Here is an 18,635-nt window from a genome sequence, read left to right as displayed (position 1 = left end):
CGTGTTCTGTATAAGGCTACGAAACCAGCGAAGGGCTTTTGTGTTTCAAAGTTCACTTTGTTGAGATTACAGTTTGATTTGCATTGTAGCTTTAGATGAGGAATGTTCAAAGTCAGCGGCGCTCAAAGATGGCGTGGATCTCACAGGCCCCCTGCTGCTCACACACAAATGAGAAAATTTCACCTGCGCTCATGCTACAAGTCTAATCGCTACTGTTCCTACAACTAAAACCTTATCCTGAGATGATCTGTACCATATCAAAGACAAAAAGCTGTCTGTCATGTAAACTCATTCTGTTGTTCACTCTTGAAGAACGTGCTACAAATATTAAAAGAGTGAGGGAGAGGAAGGGGATGAGGCCAGATGAAAGTTGTTTATGACCTTTCACTTGTGTGCATCGCCTTTTTCAAATACTAAAGATGGTGTGTAATTAGATTGATGTTATAATACTTGTCCTTTCTCAGCGATTCAAAGACAGCAGTAAGCAAGCCATTTGTAGTTTGAGTTCCTTGAATAAATAAATACAATTCTGTAGCGCTTTCAAAACATTGATCTGTTTATTAGAGTCCCCAGCCCAGAGGTTCAAAGTTTGACCATTACGCCATAACTAATTAATTATTACAGCATGTTTCGCCATTCAAAAGTACATATACTGTACACTACCATTCAGTCATTTTTTTCTTTCTCATTTATTCAGCAAGGATACTTTAAGTTGATCAAGTTGACAGTAAAGACATTTATGTTACAAAATATTCCTATTTCAAATAAATGCTGTTCATTTTAACTTTCTATTCCTCAAAATAAATTACATTTTAAAGTATAAAATTAGAGACTTATTCTTGTAATAACACTTATTATAATATACTGGTTTTGCAGTATTTTTGATTAAATAAATGCAGCCTTGAGCATAATAGAATTCTTTCAAAAACATTTAAAACATCAGGTGCAGTACCGTGGACCTCCTTTTCAAATATTGTGAGTTTGGGGCGGCATTATCTGATTATCTAACTAATGGAAATAAGGAGAGTGATGCAAAACCTGTTTGAAAACAATCATTATATATATATATATATATATATATATATATATATATATATATATATATATATATATATATATATATAAAGCACTGATTATTAAAAGCATTCAAGAGCTTCTTCAATGATTTCTCTCTCTCTCCAAAAAAAAAAAAAAAAAAAAAAAATACCTTGATCAACGCAGCAATCTGCAGCAAATATTAGCTGTTGTGTGATTGAAATTCTTATCAGACACCTAGACTGTCTTCACTGAGCCCCCCACAGCTTGAAAGGTTCACTCTAAAATGTGATATTGGACTATAAGCCCAAAGGGAAAATACTAAATGGAAGAAAAATGAATACCTCACTGAGGACTGCCATTTTAATATCAGTCACCCTTGGGGTTTCACCATCAACTATTATTAACTAAATCTTCTTTAACTAATTAGATATATGAGGATGAGCTTTTCATGAGCAAATTAACACACACCAGAAGCATCTATACTCACAGGTGGCTTTAGACCATCCCATGCAATACGTGGGACACATCATCACATGGGATTTTGCCATTTATTTCTGCCTTTGAACTAAACAGTGTTCATATCACAGTGGGGGGCAGAAAAACACGCTATTTTGGTTGAGTAAGGAATGCTTGTTCTTAGAGACGGAGAAGCATTAAATTGCACTGCAGAAGAGATGCCAGCTTGGCAAAATTCACAAGAGGACTGAGAGGATGCGGCCAGTGAGCCACAGATGCATATAATCCTGTTGATTTCTAGGCGGCACCTCACTCACTACATGCTAATGTGAAATGCAGCACTGCATTCCCTGTTTAAGAACGAGTCATGACGATAACGTTTTGTCAGTTGACAACAGAGCTTCATTTAGCCAAATCAGTTCGCTGAGGAAAACAAAAAAGGAAAGATGGTAAAATAAAACGCAAATAATAACATATAGATTCATCCTCGAAGTAACCGTTTTAATTTTATTATTATTTGTCCTTTCTTTTACCAGGAAGATCACATTGGGATATAGAATCCCTTCTTAAAGGGAGTCCTGGTCACCCAAAAATTAAAGAATATGTTTGTCATACACCAATTAAAAATGTATATGTTTTAACATCAAACCCATGCCTCTGGCTAAAACATGAGTCCTCTATCCATAATATTTCTTTTTCCATTGAAAAAGTTGTCTCGCCTTAATCAGGAGAGAAATATGCACAGGTACAGAACCCTTTCTGAGTGAAAAAACTCTGAAACAGTTCCAAAGAAATGTATCAGTGGATTTTGATGTGAGACGACGTCAGGGGATTGAGGAAGCGTTATTATGGATCATGGACACATATTTTGGCCAAAAGTGATGGTTTAAAGTTAATAACATTGTAATGATTTGTTTATTACAAACATAAAGTTTTCACTACACAAGAATGATGGACTGCAGTTGTGTGGAGAGCTTGTGGATTATTTTGCTGTTTTTAACAGCTGATTGGACTCCCATTTTGACGGCCCCCATTCACTGTGGAGGATCAATTGGTGATTAATGTAATGCTTAATTTCTAAAATTCTGTTTTGATGAAGAAATAAACTCATCTACATCTTGGATGGTCTGAGTGTGAGCTGTTTGGTGGATATGTTATTTTTTTCCCATTATAGGCCTATTTTAAAATGAATTGAATTCCCCCCTAGATTTTCAAGGGCAACCTAAACTTAATAAAAGGAAATTATCACAAAGCAAATCACAAACATAAAACAAATATCCTTGCTTTAATTTGCTTTAATTGTAATGCTACTCATTATTAATTTTAAATGGCAAGTAGCCCTTAGAAGTAAGACAACAAGAGAATGACAAGAATAACACAGCTTTTCAAAGCCTCCTGACGATTATTTATACGATATCTAACCTTAACCTCAGATACAACTTAATACAGCCTTTATAACACCAGCCTTATCTGCACTGAGCAGACAGAAGGGTGCAAGAGAGTGCAGCAGCGGGAAATAAGTCAGCCCTTCAAGTACGATCACAAACACCACAGGCCCTTGTGTTTTCTTCTGTTTGAGATAGAATACACCTTAAAAGATACAAACACCACTGCAACAGATTACTTACAAATACAAATTATCCTGTTTGCCAGCAATATATTATTCAAAGGAAGCTATGAACCCCTCTCTATAATTAACTTTTTTTTTCAAAGTAAAGTAATCATAATGCAACCCTGAAGCACTGATTAGAACAATTATATTAATTACATGTTCCACTGTGATTCTACAGCCCCATCAATTAGTAAAAAAAAAAAAAATTGAAATTAAAAAAGACTAGTGAGATATAAGAACAGTTCATTCTTATCCATCTCATATTAGAAGTAAAATGGTCTGGCTATTAATAAGTATAATCCTACTAATAATAATTACAATAATACTAGAGTGTTATTATTATTACATTTATTTTATTATTATTATTATTAAAGTATTACTACATTTAAAAAAATTTAAGTTTTTTTTTTTTTTTTTTTTTTGCATCTTTGAGCAATAGCACAAACATAGGACATATGATTTGATCAACAATCAACTTTATAGAAAACTGGTTAGCAGATATTTCGTAATATGCCTAATCATATCGTAAATAAGGTATATTCAAAAAGGTTGCCTGTTGCTTTAAATGTTCTTCTATATAGTTGAACATGAATTATTATGACTCTCTCTCTCCTTTGGTTATTAAATTGAATAAGGATATCAAACATACTTTTCTTCTCTACCTAAATAAGTGTCTATCAGAAACATGCTTTTGGAACAAGTTTATTTCAGCTGTTCTTTTGACATTCACAATGTTCTGAGCTGGAAAGACAGACAATAATGAGGAAAAACATCAATCTTTCTTTACACTGGGACTGTGACTGGAATATTTGAAAATCATCAAGGAAGATTTTTCTTGGATTTTGATTGAAGGTTTTAGAATAAGACAACACAGCAAAAGAAATACTGCATGTAAATTAAATTTAAAAGAATAGTTCACCTCAAATGTAAAATGTACTCACTCCCAGGCCATCCAAGATGTAGAAAAGTATGTTTCTTCATCAAACAAATTTGGATAAATTTCGCATTACATCACTTGCTCACTAGTGGATCAACTGCAGTAAATGGGTGCCGTCAGAATGAGAGTTCAGACAGCTGATTAAAACAACATAATAATCCTTGAGCAATCCACACAACTCTAGTACATCCATTAATGTATTGTGAAGTGAAAAGCTATGTTTATAAGAAACAAAACCATTAAGATCAAATTTAAGCACCAAGTAAAAACTGTTTTATATTAAATATGTTGATGGCTTTTAATGTGATGGAACAACAGGGGATGGACTTTTCCACTGGAGCAAGCGTTGTAATTGATTTGGGACTCATATTTTGAATAGAAACTATGGTTTGAAATTAAAAGCCTCTTAAAAATGCATTTGTTTCTCACAACATTTAAAACAATTTAGGAATATGATTTAATTGTTGTGTCTTCAGACAGGGAAATATCTTTTGGGGGGAAAAGGAAAGAAAAGAAAATTTTGTTTATCCTGAGAAGTTTATCCAGTTTGAGATTTATTAATTTTTTCTCAGAGAAGACAAAGTATTTTGTAGTGATGCTTAAATTCAATCAAACCATCTCTGTGCTATGTCCTGGAAGTCTTTCTCTTTTTTTATACTTATGCAGCAGAGATGGAAACTCAGACCCATAATTCTGGCAGCTCAAGTTTTGCCGGAGGCATTCATTCCACATTAATGGTAGTTGCTGGGAGTTGGGCAGGAATGGACATAGATATACAGCTGAAAAATGAAGCTGCTCCAGGGATGGCTTCTTGTTCAAAGCAAAAATCACAGTCCCTGACTGGACAGCTGACACGAACAAGACAAGACAGGGTGACTATATATGTGGCATCACTGATGCAATAGCTTCAATGACTGACCTTCACATCATTTAAGAGGCTTGAACTGTCCCAGAGGTTTAGATGCTCTTCACCGGATGAATTTAAAGCTGCTGCAGGCAGACTGCACCTGTCTGCTCATACTGGACATCTGTGGGAAAATACAAGAGCATTGTTTCTCATGAAAATATTGTTGTTTTTGTTTGTCTTTTTACTATTATTTTTTGTCCATTTTTCTTTTTATCCACCAGCTCATACTGGATTAAAAGTTTCCTTCTCACTTATTTTAAATTAAATATTATTTTAATAAATTTTTTATTTAATTTTTTGCAAGTTTCAGAACTTCTTAAAGTTTTTGATGCTATCCACATCTCCCAGTTGTGAACACTGGTTCAGAATCATGATCTGAATAAGAATGAATACACATTTTATCTCTCACATTTACATAGATACATACACACACACACACACACACACACACACACACACACACACACACACACACACACACACACACACACATATATACTGTATAAACTAATATTCCATTTCTTACAGGATTATTTACTTGAAAAAATACTACATTTTGTTAGACCAAAGTTTTTCATGTGAATTCCATGTAATACCCAAGTAAGATAATCTAATTTCAACTGTACTGTAGAGTCTCCTTTGAAATGTACCGGATTTGCTGAATTTAGTGCTGACAGCGATGGTTAATGTTGCATAAAGACACTATATTTTGATGTCAAAATGGCTTTAGATGCATGCTTTTTCCCTGTAAAGCATATTTAATTTTACATTATGCTACAAGTTTGTTGTTAAACAACCTAGAACTAGTCATGTTGACATCTATTTTGTGTAATGTTATGTTCAATGCATTGCTTTAAATGTTTTTGTCTTGAAAAATAATCCTGACTCTTTCAAATATTCAGAATATCATGCATACAGTATTCCTCAGAGCAATTTGAATATTTTTCTAATATGTGTGTGTTTGTGTGTGTGTGTCTGTGTGTATGTGTATATATATATATATATATATATATATATATATATATATATATATATATATTATATAACAAAGGGTTTTATAGGGTTGACTGAAATAACAATGCAATAACTGACACTTTAAATAAATGTTTCAAGCAACAACAACAAAACAACTGAACAAAAAAACATAAAATAAAAAGTTTAATAAAATAAGTTTACCAAATAAGCCAGGCTTACAGTGGTAAACATGGTCTTGTCCCAACTTTTTTGAGATGTGTTGATTAGTGAACGAACTCCATCGCACACCTGTAAGTAATAGGTGCGTAGAAAAACAAGACCAGGTAGGTCGTTTCAACTTTTTTTTTTTTTTTTTTTTTTTCAAGAACTCCCGCACACTATCTTAACTTGCAAAATCAATTTTAATCGCACAACGTTTCGGTCACACAACCTTCATCAGGAGTATACAAATGTTCAAATTCATCTCTTTTAAGATAAACACATGACCAATTAACAGAGTTCCATCTGCAAATAATTAAGCTCATTGGGAATACATAATTAGCACCACATCATAAACAGTAAGAAATTATTATAGTTACAACAATCAGTCAAGATCCCCCTATAGGTTAACAAAATCATCCAAAAAACACATAATCAACACATCGTCATCAAACAGCATCAAATTGTAATTCTAAACAGTTAGAACAATCAGTCAGGCTCCATAGTCACTCAAACTCATCGTGAATACATAGTAGAAACAACACCTCATTCAAAACAATTGCATGACTATAACATTACATTAAATAATGCTTCATCATTCATACCCATAGGTGATAAAGTTTGAAGGGTGTAAATCCAAAACGGTCTCTGTAGAAGTAATTTAATGTCTCCACCTCTAGGTGGCAAAGTTACTTTCTCAATCCCACAAAAGCGTAAAGAGGTTACATCGTGATTCAAAGTTAAAAAGTGTGCCGCAACTGGATAATTTAGATCTTTTCTTCTGATCGAACTCTTATGTCTTATTATTACACTGAGCACAATTCCCACAACGATAATTGCCGTTCTGTTTAGGACTAAGTAAACTCTGAGATGCACGATGGCTAACGCTCTGAAAACGAGCATGTACCAAGCTGTCTTTTAAATTCCTAGCGCGTTTGTATACAATCAAAGGAGTATGTCTAAAAATATCGCTCAACTCCGAATCAGAAGACAACAAATGCCAGTGTTTTTTTTTTATTTATTTTATCATGTAAGACTTAGGTGAATATGTTGTAATACAAGCAAAAGAATACTTTCTTGTTTTTCTTGTCTTCTTTTTTAGCAATTCAGACCACGTCTTTTTAAAAGCTGTATTACATCCTTCATCAACCCAATCTAAAGGGTGACCTCTGTTCAAAAATGTATTTTTCATGATTTCAAATGTGGAATTCTGCTGAAACTTCTAATGACTTATTTCCACCAAGCATTTAAGTACAGTATTGTACAGTACGCAATTACTTCATTTTCCATGATCAGAAATTGTGAATGGTACCTGTTTTCTGGCATACACATGCCTATCAAGTAAGGGTACTGTTGGCAGTGGAAATACAAGCTGGATCAGGGTGTACCGAATCATACCGTACTGAACCGTATCACTCGGTGGAAATGAGCCATAATTGAAGGCTTTTATTATTTTTATTTTTTTATTATTATTATTTGTTGGTCAAAGTTTTCTAGCTGTTGATTTAATGAGAAATGGAGCTCAACCCACTGATGCCTGTAAGATGGCCATCTCCAGAAGTACTACCCCAGTTTCTATGGAGCAATAATTTGTGCCAATATATTGGTCTATTGGTGGATATGGTGAGTAAATGCTAATATCTAATGCTAAAACATTTATTATACTCATTCTGAACATGAATAATAATCATGGAATTTATTGTCAAAACCTTTCTTTTGTCCAAAGGTGCTGCTTGTAACAAGCGTGTTGGGTTCAGCCAGTTCCCCTTTATGGCAGTGAACCCACAAACAAACCAATCACAGTTGCAAAAAGGGCGAATGCTTTTAAATTACAACCATTTTGTTTTATTTTTAGCATGCTTTTTAAAGTTTGTTAATCAGTTACTGACTGGTATATGCCTTATGTTTAATGTTCACTTTGCACTTCTAAAAATAAAAAAAAAACATTATTATATATTTTAAAATCTGTGCTAAGATCTATGAAGGACATTAAGCTCTAGGATGATTATAACTTGTAGTGGTACATGTTTCCACTGAAACCACAGGAAAAAGATGAAAATGGTTTATTTTAATTATTTTTTTAAAGATTTACTATGATAAAGCACACACTTATGTTTTCATCATCTCAGCATTAAAAAGCAAGCATTGCTTCAAAAGCGTCATTGTCATGTCCAACTCATGGATTCAGCAGCCAGGCAGAATTGAGATGCCAAGGCCGTTCTCAGCCCACTGGAAGAAGTTACATTGCTTGCCCATTTTAACTGGGCATGCATATATAGAAGTTGCAGCCATTATTCGCTCCCAGTTTTGGAACAGTCATATGATGATACATGGGAAAATGCAAGTTTGCCCACTGTTGCATGAAGTACGAGTACAAACCACTAATTATAGTTTGTTTCAAACTTTAAATTTATTTCTAATTGATTTAAAAACTAAAATGTATTTATTTTACATAGGTTTCCTTATTCAAGTTCATTCTTTCTTACCTCAAAGAAGTTAACATAGAGTCTCTCGGGGCATGGAGCAGGTGTAGAACTGACAAATCTCACACAAAAAAGCCATAATTTTGACATATTGCTATACTTAGATAGATAGATAGATAGATAGATAGATAGATAGATAGATAGATAGATAGATAGATAGATAGATAGATAGATAGATAGATAGATAGATAGATAGATAGATAGATATCCTTTGGTTACAGAATATATTATTGAATAAAACCATTAGTATTTCATTAATATGTCTCATCATAGGTCAAACACTAACTGTACTCACCTTGAAGATCTAATTTGTTGCATGCTTTTTCCAGAAAGTGCTCCATTCGTGGTTTTCATTCTCTTGTTAGGCTGAGTGTGGTCCGCTGTAGATTCTCTCTTATAGGGCTCATTGCCTTTGAATTGCATCCCAATCATGCCATTACTGGGACTCTTCCACTTCCATGTGCTGTGTGTGCTCTGACAGAACCACTCATTGTCTCTAGTGTGTGTGCCTGGTTAATGACGGGACTTGAAGCAGAGTCAGGTTTTGTACTGAGGTTGGTTAGGACTAGAGTAGTGGTCCCAAATGCATTCTTGCGATTTATCTTTATTTCCTGGAGGGGTTTGCTAAAACTGTTGCAGGGCTAGTGGATCAGGTCCCGACTCAAAGATGAATGTTCCAGCTTTGTGGGCTCTTTAGGTACTGAGAAACGAGAGAGTGAGATAGATATGAACTACACTCAAAAACTTTCACTTTCTTGACTAATAAGTGTGTCCGAAACCTACCTTCTGGTTACTGCTCGTTCCTCCTTCATAAGCCCATCCAATCAGACAATTACTAGTTGGGAGTTTACTGTCAAATTGAAAAGTCAGCAACTAAATTGGATTCTCGTGTGTAAATGTGTGTATAGGAATTTGTAGCTATGAGAGGAGGTGCAGCTCACCTGATGTTCCCTTCACATGGATCTCCTGTTTGACAGTGCTGGCAGTGGTATGTCATCCTACTGTTGTCTCCCAATCGACAGACAGTGACAGTTCCAATGCACTGGCCACAGTCTGGAGGTTTATTCACCTTGTAATACTTGTAAAGTAGGTAGGTGTTTTGAAAAGCACAGTAATAATTTTTTTTAATGCAGATCTGACTAAATTTAAATTGTTAATTTATAGTCTAGAAAAATGGAGAGACTATAAAATACCTTATAAAACAGGAGTGTGAAATCCTGTTTCACTCTCACAAGATGGTGAACTTGTTGACCTTTAAAAGCAAAGAAGAATAATTTGAAAATTAACACTTAAGATATTTTAAACAATGTGTAAAACATCCATTCAGCTGTGTCATGTGACATAGATATTGACTATTTATATTTTTGTGTTGGTACTGCACACAGCAAATTGTACCTTGACAGCCGGATCAAGGCCACTGTCAAAGAGCGCTTCGTTTTTAATTATGTTTCCTACACCAGGTAAGACATCTAATCCAACAGAACATCACACAGCATTTTCTCACCCTCTACAGCTTCCACCGCCTGAGAGAAACTAAACTTGGTCGAACAGATATTGAGAGCCTCAATGGCTCTTACTCTCTGTTCACAGTCCCCTGAGAGTCTAGGGGAAGCAAACATAATTATTATTATTATTCCCTGAGGAGTCAGAATGTTTAAAGGCTCAATGTAAAAATGAAAAAAGTCAGGCTGTCTGGATCATGCTGAGTTATGATAACCAGGAATTGAATCCAGCATAGCGAGCGTTTCTGTTACAGGGATGTTGCCTATTTAAGACCTGCACTTAATGAGCTGACCTCTCAGATGTACATTAAGATAAAGTGCTTGTCTTTGAAGGAATTTCGATGAAGATGCCATCTAATCTGGGATTAAATGTATTAATTATCCTAGACTACTTAGGAATTAAATATATAGTCTATAGCCATAATCAAAATTATTACAAGAAAAAAATTTACCTGATTTTTACAGTTATGTCAAAGAAACATCATTGGTAAGCTGAATAACCAGCACTTGGGTTCCTTTTCAGGAACTCGAGCTGCGTCGAGCGCTTTGGGGAACGTCCCTGACGAGACCGACTCTGAATATCGTGTGCAATCTGTCCAACGGAAGGGCGTGACGTCACGGGCGGGGTGACGTAGCGACCAGGAAGCTATAAAAGCACGTGCCGTGCAGCTGGCTTCAGCTTCGCGTCTGTCAGCAAGCGCTCTGTGTGTGCATGTCAAAAGTCTGTCCCATTGGTCCTATTTATTGTTGTCTGTCTCTTAAGCATTAAAAAGATTGCTAGAACAGCTCAATATGGCAAAAGTGAAAGCAAAGACCAAACATGTGAGGGGCGATTCCAAGCCACGTTATAGATTGTGTGTTCCTCCCTGCCCTCGCTACATCACGGGTGGGGATACACACAGTTTATGCATGGCTTGCCTGGGATCGAAGCACGCTGAGTCAGCTCTCAAGGGGGCCGACTGTGATCCCGGAGGGCTCTCTTCGAGAAGGGAGTCTTCACCAGCGTTCCCCGCGGTGCTGGCCCCACTTCTGCCGAGGCAGTACGGCTGCTGCACTCGTGGGGTTCGCAGGTGGATTTGTCAGAGGGAATGGAGACGGGCCAGTCCTTATCTCCTTCCTCATCTGCCAGATCCGGCGCCCAAACCCTGGGTTCGGAAGCACGCTCGTCGGTTTCTTCCCCCCAGGGTGAGGGATCAGCTCTTCACCTCTCTTCCTCCGAGGAGGTTGATGTGGAGACTGTTGCTGGGGATTCGCCACCCCTGTCGCCCCAATATGAGGAGCTTTTGGACTTCCAAATCTAAGCCTGATTTAAGAACAGTTATCGAGGCCCGGAAGTCCTCGACAAAGAGATCCTGACGACAGTGGCATAGGGATCCAGAGGGTAGCCCCTACTGGGGTTGAGCACGGTCCACCTCATTATACGGTGCCCGCCTCACCTCAGTGCCCTCAGGAGGTCGGTCTTCCAACCCTGCCAGAGTTTCAGGGCGCAGCAGCCTCCAGCGAGTGCTGCTCCCAGTTGTTTCCGCCCGCGAGCGTAGAGGAGCTGGGAAGCTCGCCGCCCCTTCGGGGGCCTCTCACACCAGAGGTCAGTCTCGAGAGACTGATTCCCTTACTAGATTATTTAGCAGCGTGGAAACTACTGCCAAATGTATCTCATTGGGTCCTGCGTACAATAGAAAAAGGCTACTGCATTCAGTTCTGTCATCCACCGCCGAAGTTCAACGGGGTTACACCGACAGTAGTTGGCCCCCGGCAGGCTCTGGTTATGGAACAAGAAGTGAATACCCTATTAAGGAAGGAGGCCATCGAGGTGGTCCCTCCTCTAGACAGGGAATCCGGGTTTTACAGCCGGTATTTCATAGTTCCAAAGAAGGATGGGGGGGTTGCGTCCGATCTTACCCCCAATTTCCACCAGATGCGTAACGGCTGCGGAACGGCTCTGCTGCGTGACAGCTCTGTGTTCCGTCGTCCGTCAATACCCACCAGGTCCGTATTTGTTGCGGAACGGCTGCGGTCATGACTGACAGCTGACGTCACGATGCCCCATGTAATCTCGCGAATTCTGGTGTGATCGCGTGATATGTAGTTTCTATAAACAGAACTACCAAACAAGGAACAGTTTTCCATCCGAAGGAGTATAGGATAGAACTATTTTCTTTTCTCTTTTCATTTCTTCATCCATCGTGTCAACGGGGTTAAAACTTCAACAAGCCTGTCTCCGCCCATTATGACGTTTTCAAGGTGTAGTGTAGGGAAATATGAGCGCGGTGTATTTTATTTTGAAAATTAAACGGATCTTTTATTTTGTTTCTGGCTGTTCTGTTTTGTCACTCGACTTCCTGTCCTGCGTACTCTGCCCTGTAGTGCTGCGGAGCGCTCCGGCATCCGGCAAAAATAGAAGCTGTCGGAATGAAGCTGTAACGCATTCAGTGGAAATACACTCATTGACTTTAATGGAAACCTATTGACTCCGCCGCCGTGCCGGAGCCGTAACGCAGCCGTTACGCATCTGGTGGAAATTTGGGGTTAGACTTAAGTCACCTGAACCGCTCAGTTATGCCACTGAAGTTCAAAATGCTCATTGTCAAGCAGGTTGTAGCTCAAATCAGATCCGAGGACTGGTTTGTCACAATAGATCTCAAAGACGCATACTTCCACATATCCATCCTTCCACAACACTGGAAGTTTCTGAGGTTCGCTTTCGGGGGCAAAGCTTATTAATATTGAGTACTTCCCTTCGGCCTTGCACTCTCACCCCGCAAGTTCATGAAATGTGTAGATGCGGCTCTGGTATCCCTCCGTATGCAGGGCATCCGCATTCTAAATTATATCGACGATTGGTTGATTCTAGCTCAATCAGAGCAGATGGCGGTTCGACATCGAGATGTCATTCTCGCACATATGGGGGAGCTGGGTTTGAGACTAAACGCCAAGACTAAACGCGACTAAACGCCAAGAAGAGTGTACTTTCTCCAGTTCAGAGAACCACCTATCTAGGCGTAGTGTGGAATTCGACCACGATGCAGGCACATCTGTCTCCTGCTCGGATCAAGTCGATCCTCACATCATTCGAGAGAGTCAAAGAAGGCCAGTCACTCACTGTCAAACAATTTCAGAGATTGTTAGGTCTGATGGCAGCTGCGTCCAATGTGATACCTTTTGGCCTGCTGTACATGAGACCCCTGCAGTGGTGGCTCAAGTCCAAGGGCTTTTCCCCGAGGGGGAATCCACTTCGAGTTATCAAGGTCACGCGGCGATGCCTTCGTGCCTTAGACATGTGGAAGAAACCTTGGTTCTTGAATCAGGGCCCGGTGCTGGGAGCTCTTTGTCGCCATGTAACGCTAGCGACAGACGCATCCCTCACCTGTTGGGGTGCTGTCATGAGTGGCCACCCTGCCCGCAGTCTGTGGAGTCATCACCATCTGACATGGCACATCAATTGCCTAGAGATGCTAGCAGTCTATCGAGCATTGAAACATTTCCTCCCAGACCTGAGAGGTCACTATGTGTTGGTGCGCACTGACAACACATCAGTGGTCTCTTATATCAATCACCGGGGGGGTCTGTGTTCACATCCTTTGTACAAGCTGGCACACCAGATCCTTCTGTGGTCCCATGGCAAACTCCTCTCGCTCAGAGCAGTGTATATTCCTGGGAGATTGAATGTGGGAGCAGACATACTGTCGAGGCAGGGGCAGAGGCCCGGGGAACGGAAACTTTACCCCGAGGTGGTGAAGCAGATATGGAGAGTGTTTGGCACAGCCCAGGTGGACCTCTTTGCGACTCAGGAGACATCGCAATGTCCCCTCTGGTTCTCTCTAGTTCATCCAGCTCCTCTGGGACTGGACGCTATGGTACAGACCTGGCCGAGGCTTCGTCTGTACGCATTTCCCCCTATCCCTCTGCTCCCGGGAGTTCTGGCGGCCGTTCTGGCCGGGCCGAGTATGGTTCGCAGATCTAGTCTCGCTCCTCGACGGCTCTCCGTGGGAGATACCGATCAGGACAGACCTACTCTCACAGGCGCAGGGCACGATAATTCACCCTCGCCCGGAGCTGTGGAAACTGTGGGTGTGGCCCCTGAGGGGGCACAGCTCATAGAATCCGGTCTCTCAACTGAGGTTGTTGAGACCCTCCTCCAGTCCAGAGCTCCCTCTACGAGGAAACTGTACGCCCTAAGGTGGAAACTCTTCACCTCATGGTGCAGAGACCGCCAGCTTGACCCTGTTAACTGCCCAGTACAGTTCTGGAGTTTCTACAAGCTAGGCTCTCTGCAGGGTTAACCCACTCCTCCTTAAAGGTGTACGTGGCGGCCATAGCTGGTTACTATGTCCCTTTCAATGATCAGTCAGTGGGTAGACACCGCCTAGTTACACGTTTCCTCCACGGTGCGCTGAGGCTGAGACCTCCAGTACGATCCCGTGTTCCCCCCTGGGATTTGGTTGTGGTTTTAGAGGCTCTTTGTAAAGCTCCATTCGAGCCAATACAAGACATCTCAGATAGACATCTGACGCTTAAAACTGCCCTGTTACTGGCTATCACCTCGTTGGATAGTTAAGGCTATCAATGTCTCCTATGAGTCCTCTGGTCTTCCCCTTCCTTTGGGAGCCAAGGCTCACTCCACTCGGGGTATGGCGGCCTTTAAGGCCTTCTCAGCAGGTGTGTCCCTCTTGGACATCTGACGGCTCCCGGCACCCCTGATGGCGCTTGCTTCCCTACTCGAAGCTGAAGCCAGCTGCACGGCACGTGCTTTTATAGCTTCCTGGTCGCTACGTTACCCCGCCCGTGACATCACGCCCTTCCACTGGACAGATAGCACACGATATTCAGAGTCGGTCTCGTCAGAGACGTTCCCCAAAGCGCTTGACGCAGCGTCTCGTTCCTTCAAGGAACCAGGGTTGCATTCGTAACCTTGAGACGTTTTCCTTTCAAGCCTCCAGGGGGTTTATCCTCAATGAACCATTCATGCCAAAGTGCAATTTAAATCAAAACACATTTAAAGTGCAGTTAAAATGATTTCCCTACTTTTTACAAAGGACGTTTTAATGACCTTTCCAGTCATTTGTGGTTGCTGGATAAGGATTTACAGAGATACCTGTTCTGGAATTTAATTTTTATTTCAAGTACCAGTCATTTATATATTTGAATACCACTTTGGGCCCCATATGGAAAAAGATGTTAGCTAGAAGCATTTGCCACTTTATCAATCACGCAGACAGTTCTTCTCAAAGGACAGACTGATGCTAATTATGCTGGCTTGCTAAAGAGAAAACTCTACTCCTACACAATAAACAATATCTATCTCATTATATATTTTAAAGCACAACATAGCTGGAACACACACTTATATACAGGTACATCTCAAATTAGAATGTCATGGAAAAGTTCATTTGTTTCAGTAATTCAAATCAAATTGTGAAACTTGTGTATTAAATAAATTCAATGCACACAGAATGAAGTAGTTTAAGTCTTTGGTTCTTTTAATTGTGATGATTTTGGCTCACATTTAACAAAAAAAACAATCAATTCATTATTTCAACTAGAATATGGTGACATGCCAAAAAGCTAATCAACTAAAAACACCTGCAAAGGTTTCCTGAGCCTTCAAAATGGTCTCTCAGGCCCCGTCCAAACGGAGACGCGTTTTGCTGTAAACGCATAAAATTTTGTATCATAGGCGTTTCATCCACACAGATCCGGCATTTTGGGAGAGTGAAACCAATATTTTTTAAAACTGTGTCCCAGAGTGGATAAATTAGAAAATGCTGCCTTTGCGTTTTCGTGTGGAGAGCGAATCTCTATATTTTCTGAAACTATGACGTCATCAGCCCCCGTCTCGCCCCTAGTAAGACACCTCTACGTCACGTAACAGCAACAAAAAGATGAACACATACTGAATTATTGTCTATTTATTAACTAACATTAACACATAGTAATAAACGTATTTTTCCATATTCGTTTGTGTACCACGTGCAAGTTTTATGCGCATGGTTTTGTGTGAACGCAGATATTTCTAGAGATGAGAAAAAAAAAAAGATCAGATTGGGGTTAGCTCCGGCTTCGTGTGGATGTAGCCTCAGTTTGGTTTACTAGGCTACACAATCATCGGAAAGACTGCTGATCTGACAGTTGTCCACAAGATAATCATTGACACCCTTCACAAGGAGGGTAAGCCACAAACATTCGTTGCCAAAGAAGCTGGCTGATAACAGAGTGCTGTATCCAAGCATGTTAACAGAAGTTGAGTGGAAGGAAAAAGTGTGGAAGAAAAAGATGCATAACCAACTGAGAGAACCGGAGCCTTATGAGGATTGTCAAGCAAAATCGATACAAGAATTTGATTGAACTCCACAAGTAATGGACTGAGGCTGGGGTCAAGGCATACAGAGCCACCACACAGAGACGTGTCAAGGAATTTGCTAAACAACAGACAATGTCAGAGGCGTCTAACCTGGGCTAAGAAAAACAACTGGACTTTTGCCTAGTGGTCCAAAGTCCTCTTTTCAGATGAGAGCAAGTTTTGTATTTCATTTGGAAACCAAGGTCCTAGAGTCTGGAGAAGCTCATAGCCCAAGTTGCTTGAAGCCCAGTGTTAAGTTTCCACGGTCTGTGATGATTTGGGGTGCAATGTCATCTGCTGGTGTTGGTCCACTGTTTTTGATAACCAAAGTCACCCGTTTACAAAGAAATTTTGGAGCACTTCATGCTTCCTTCTGCTAACCAGCTTTTTGAAGATGCTGATTTCATTTTCCAGCAGGATTTGGTGCCTGCCCACACTGCCAAAAGCACCAAAAGTTGGTTAAATGACCATGGTGTTGGTGTGCTTGACTAGCCTGCAAACTCACCAGACCTGAACCCCATACAGAATCTATGGGATATTGTCAAGAGGAAAATGAGAAACAAGAGACCAAAAAATGAGCTGCAGATGAGCTGAAGGCCACGGTCAAAGAAACCTTGGCTTCCATACCACCTCAGCAGTGCCACAAACTGATCACCTCCATGCCACGCCGAATTGAGGCAGTAATTAAAGCAAAAGGAGCCCCTACCAAGTACCGAGTACAGTAAATGAAGATACCTTGCAGAAGGCCAACAATTCACAAAAAAGTTTTTTTTTTATTGGTCTTTTGACGTATTTTAATTTGTTAAGATGGTGAATTGGTGGACTTTTGTTAAATCCATCCATCCATCTTCTTCCACTTATCAGGGCCGGGTCGTAGGGGCAGCAATCTGAGCAGAGATGCCCAGACTTCCCTCTCCCTAGACACTTCCTCTAGCTCTTCCGGGGGGATACCGAGGCGTTCCCAGGCCAGCCGAGAAACACAGTCCCTCCAGTGTGTCCTCGGTCTTCCCCGGGGCCTCCTCCTGGTGGGACATGCCTGGAACACCTCCCCAGGAAGGTGTCCAGGAGGCATCTGGAACAGATGCCCTAGCCACCTCAGCTGTCTCCTATCGATGTGGAGGAGCGGCTCTACTCTGAGCTCCTCGCCCTATCTCTAAGGGAGTGCCCAGCCACCCTACGGAGAAAGCTCATTTTGGCCACCTGTATCCGGGATCTTGTCCTTTCGGTCATGACCCACAGCTTATGCCCATAGGTGAGAGTAGGAATGTAGGTCAACTGGTAAAGTCAAGAGTACATTTTTGTTAAATGTGAGCAAAAATCACAAATTAAAAGAACCAAAAGACTTAAACTACTTCAATCTGTGTGCATTGAATTTATTTAATACATGAGTTTCACAATTTGAGTTGAATTACTGAAATGAACTTTTCCATGACATACTAATTTATTGAGATGCATAAATATATACACACTCTCAGAAAAGGTACCGCCCCAGTGACAGCTTTTGTACCTTTTTTTCTGAAAGTGCACTGTGGTCAAGAAGTGTCTGACCTCACCTCAGCTGGCACTTCAGCATCTATTTATAGTGCAGGGGGCAGGAGCTTTGGATTCTAGAGAGCGTTTGATTGGTCAGAAAATTTAATGAGAAGATGAACTGTGATGTGACGTCTCAAAATTAGTTGAGCGTTTTGGTGGAAACAAGCTTAGAATGCTTATCTTCTAAATTCAAATTTTGTCACTGTTTGGGGCACACTGCCTTATAGATAACCTTAAGATATTATTCATGCTAACACACAAAAAAAACTTTAATTTTGATTCCATGGGGACTTTAACAGAAATAAATTATTCAGCAGGGATGCATTAAATTGTTCAGAAGTGACAGTTAAGACATTTATTTTGTTACTAAATATTTATGTTTAAAATGCTATTCTAAGTGTGTGTGTGTGTATATATATATATATATATATATATATATATATATATATATATATATATATATATATATATATATATACAGTATATGTATATAAACAAGAATATATGAATAAGAAAAGACTGGAGTAATGGCTGCTGAAAATTCAGGATAGCCATCACAATTGAAATGTTACATTTATTATAATTAGAAAAGTTATCTTAAATTGGAATAATATTTAACAAGCTTGGCCTGCTGTTTTTACTGTAGTTTTTTAATCA

General features: G+C 39.8%; 1 pseudogene; it reads right to left on the bottom strand.

Moving 5' to 3' along the window:
- The window catches only part of LOC132114124 (endonuclease 8-like 3), a 41,592-nt pseudogene extending 26,511 nt beyond the window's left edge, over positions 1–15,081 (bottom strand).
- Between the last annotated feature and the right edge of the window lie 3,554 nt (positions 15,082–18,635).

This window comes from Carassius carassius, chromosome 33 (assembly GCF_963082965.1).
Source record: "Carassius carassius chromosome 33, fCarCar2.1, whole genome shotgun sequence".
NCBI lineage: Eukaryota > Metazoa > Chordata > Actinopteri > Cypriniformes > Cyprinidae > Carassius > Carassius carassius.
The sequence above is the reverse complement of the archived record's forward strand: the minus strand, read 5'-3'. Positions and strand labels throughout refer to the sequence as shown.